Here is a 4,495-nt window from a genome sequence, read left to right as displayed (position 1 = left end):
GCCCCCCCCCCCCCTCCAATTCACCAAGTAAAGAGTCTTTGACTCTTTTATTGACCACATGGGCGGCTGCCCATGTTGGTCTTCTAATATATTTATTTATTTTTATTATTATTTTTTACTCTATGTTCATTTTATTTTTTTCATTAATTTCACTACATATCCTTTAAATCTTTATATTTCAATTTTGATCCTTTTAATATGTCTAAAAATTCCAATTTTCATCTAACTTCCTTTCTCGATGCTTGTACCACCGAAATATAAAAATTGCACCTCAACGCAGTATTACCACAATATTTAAATATTTACTTATCCGCGTTGGTCCGACTTAACAAAACACGCATATTTCACTTTTGTCGCTTATTTCTACAAAAATTTACTTGTATTTCTTCTCCCCCACTTGGATCGACCATATGATCCTTCTTCATGACTGATTTCGACATCCGACTAAATATTAATATTTTAATATTATTTTATTAATAAAATATTATTTTATTTTAAAAATTTTATTTTGTCTCCTTGGTACCTAAAATAACTTATTATGTCTCACTTGACTTCCGAATCCCCTTTTATCTCACAATTTCTCCTCCGATAAAATTATTATTATTTGATTATTATTTTCTCGCGTGCTAAATATTTTATCCTAAACTACTCCTTTCATCTTTCATCACGTTTAAACATTATAATTGGCCTCGATTAGCATCCGATAATCTTTATTTATCACCATATCAAAGTATGGGGCATTTCAATCTCCTCCACTTAAATAGAATTTGTCCTCGAATTCCCGTCGATGTTGCGTTATCAATCTCCTTCTATGATGCTATTCCTTTTTCCTTCTATAGGAACATTTAACTTATTTACCTCGTTCACCTTCAGTTCAATTTAATACTTTATTTATGGCAATTACCATCCTTTGGAACCGGATCAGCAATACTTTTCACAACCATGATCTTTTATAACGAGACACTACACATACCTTTATCACACTTATTAAATTTGAACTATAACTTCATCTCAATTATACCGATTTTGATCACATATTATACTTACTTATGTATACCTAATCATCACTTTATTAATTTGCTTCGTGCTCGATTTCTCAACCTTAATTCATTCATCTTATGTTTTTCCATACACTTCCTTTAATAGAGATTCATTAAGAACTTAAACGATTCAATGTTTACCTTCAAAATCACTCATAACTCTAATCGTTCATTGCATGCCCGATAAAACTTTAACTCACTGACCTCCTTTGGCATTATTTCAAAATCTCCCAATTACTGAGGACAATTCTTCACCTTAATTAGTCAAATTGTCAATTTCATATATACATATGTACATGCATTTTCAAATGTCAACATCTCTCGTTATATATAGGGATCCATTGTTCACATGCCTTGGACTACATTTCCCTTTATTCATTCGCATTCAAATCCTAGTTTCAATATAATAATCCTTATAGTGCATGTCAACCTTCTTATTATGCTTGCGTATAACTTCATATCATTTATATCATTTTCAATCATATGCTTGAATTTCATCATGCTATATCCTCACATCATAATATCATTAATCACATCTCACCTACTAAATGTCACTTAAAAACTTAGACTGTTTCGAATCATGCATGCCTTAAACATTTTCAAATTTCCAACTTCCATTCTACCTTAGGAAGTTTTCATTATTAGCTTCATTATCCAAATTATCTTTAATCATCCTTGTCCTATTATTTCATACTAATGTGACATCATTCTCCTTGGACCAATTGTAGTTTGTACTCGGAACTACAAAGCTTGAAATAAAGTTCTTCTTAAGTACTTTTTAACGTCAACATAAATTTCACTTCCAGCTTACTACTTCTTCTATATAGCCACAAAACTTTATGCTAACTTTCACAAAATCCATAGTAAAACTCCTCTTGAGCATCTCCTTGGAAATATCTATCTTAAACTTATGTCTCACAGCATGTGATCCCTTAACTTGTGATTTAGCCATTAGGCTTCTCAGCAAGTTTTAAAAATTTTACGTTTCATACTTACTGTGTATGATTAGAATCTTTTCTCAAAGATGTTTATGTATTCCTAAAACACTTAATCTTAAAGGTATATAAATACGTACTCATCCATTCAATCCCTAACTCATCTTCATAGGTTTCTAGGGTGTCACACAATTGGCCTCATATCGTTACCAACCCTTGTCATTTAATTGAATCAAGACAAATATTGCAAATTCTCGTAATGATACTCTATATAAGCTGGTTTTCTATACCAGTCTCGTAATTCTTCACTCACTCTTTAATCACTTAGTATCTTATCTCAAGGTAGCCATCTCAAGAAATTTTTTTTTTATGCTTATTATTGTGTCACTCCCTTCTTACTCATGCATCATAGGCGTGAGGTATTTGGTGCATTACAGTGCTGAATAGTCAGTGCTAAAGTACTTTAACTACTAGAAATCTTCTCATCAAAGCTATTTGTTTGCATTCAAAGTCACCACATCTATCATTCTCAACCAGTGATTTCCCTTCTAGATATATATCATGAGTTCCATAAGTATAGGTACCTTCTATTTTCTTGTCATACACACTAAGCCAAGTTAATACTTCTAACTCATGTCATCTTTTGACTTTCATCACCATTCATAAAATTCTGCCTCAAAACATCCTTTCCATACGGTGTAATAAATTCATGATACATATACCACTCCACACATAAGTTGCTTACCATCTACAACTTTCCTCAAATTTATTGTCATCTCTATCTAATTATCATTCTTGTCTTGTACTCCATTAATTTTATTGACTTTCAGTATAATTAACTATGAAAACAGCTCAGCTTCCTCCTCATTTTATTCTCACAATCCTTACTAAATCGAAATTTTATATTCCCTATATTCCATAATTTAACTTCATTGGGTTATATTTGTGTCCAATTATTACCTCATAGTGTCATGGCATCACTGAATAATCCATTTCACGCTTAAATTACAATCATTAACTTAATCACATTATCCATCCCGAATGTCATTTATAACCTTATTACTTCCTCCTATAACCTTTCTCAATAATTACATTACCAATTTATCCCTGTCATACTAAAAGATTCCCATATACCTTCAGTTACTTAAACAGCCATTTTATAATACATTCTAGTCATATACTTTTAAAAGCCAAACTATTTACTTCTTTGTACAGATAACGATTATCTCCTTTACACTACATCTACTTAGAGTTAAAGTTGCTCAAAAATTCTACAAAAATATTACATGTCATTAGGATCATCATCTTAATCTGACTTTATCAGAAGATTCTACTCCGAGTCCTTCTTAAGATCCTCTTCCGGGTTCTCCTCCTCCTATGACTTTCTCCTTTGCTCCTCGATCCAAGCTTCTTGTATCCTCCTACATTCCTCATAACTCACCGGTGTGGCATTTCTTCCACAACCGGGAGGAAAATGTCATACAACGTTCACCCCTCTACGGGGTTTACTTGCCACTGTTACTTTGTAAAGTCCGACCTTATAAAATACTATTCATGACGTACATGTGATGATAGAATGATTGTATGCTAGAAGTGTCCCGAAAAATTTACAAAAGTCAGTATTGTACCTAGAGGTACAACAAAGTTGATTTAATCCTCAAACTAGATCAAATAGGAATTTTAAGGTGAGATTAAGATCGTCACAGTCCAAGGATGACTCAAAATGGTAATTCGGAGTTTGAGGATCAATTTGGAGTCGAATCGAAATTTTCACTATCTATGGGCAAAATGGTCATTTGCCACCTAGGGACAAAATGAGAATTTTAGAAAAGATTTATTTGTCCTCATTTGACTTATTGGAGTATAATTTGACTTATTGGAGTATGATTTGAGGTTTAGAAGTGAAAAATTTTAATTTCGGTATAATTTGGAGTATATGGGTAAAATGGTAATTTTGCCACTCCAGGGGCAAAATTGTAATTTTCCACCACTAGGATATTTTTTCCAGCACATGGTCTTCCTTTATCTTCATCTTTGACCCTTGACTAATCATGTGGTGGAGATAAAATGTTTAAATTTTTAAATTTCAAAAATGGACCAATAAGAAAATGCCATGTGTCAAGCTTAGGATAATTTAATATTTAACTTAAAAATCAGCATAAATCAGCCATTACTCTCCAAATATTCGGCCAAGCAAGGAAGAGAGGGAAAGAAAGGAAGAACAAACCCTAGGTGAGGAATTTCAAGAGAAAAAGTGTGGAAAATCAAGGAAAACAAGTGAAAAAGGTAGGATTTTTCAACTTAAGCTTGAAACATATTTTCCTTAAGCATTTCTCCTTATTTTCCATGCTTAAATTACATGTTTTTATGATGAATTGTTGGCTGATCAAAATGGGTTAGGAGAGAGAAAGTTGTTAGATTAATTTGATTTTAAGTTATGTTAGTGTTTTTAGTTAGTTTAGCATATTTAGAAACAAAACAACAAGAAAAGAATTTATTTTCTCCCACAACCATTAATGG

This window comes from Theobroma cacao, chromosome 10 (assembly GCF_000208745.1).
Source record: "Theobroma cacao cultivar B97-61/B2 chromosome 10, Criollo_cocoa_genome_V2, whole genome shotgun sequence".
Lineage (NCBI taxonomy): Eukaryota > Viridiplantae > Streptophyta > Magnoliopsida > Malvales > Malvaceae > Theobroma > Theobroma cacao.
This window is presented reverse-complemented; position numbering follows the sequence as displayed.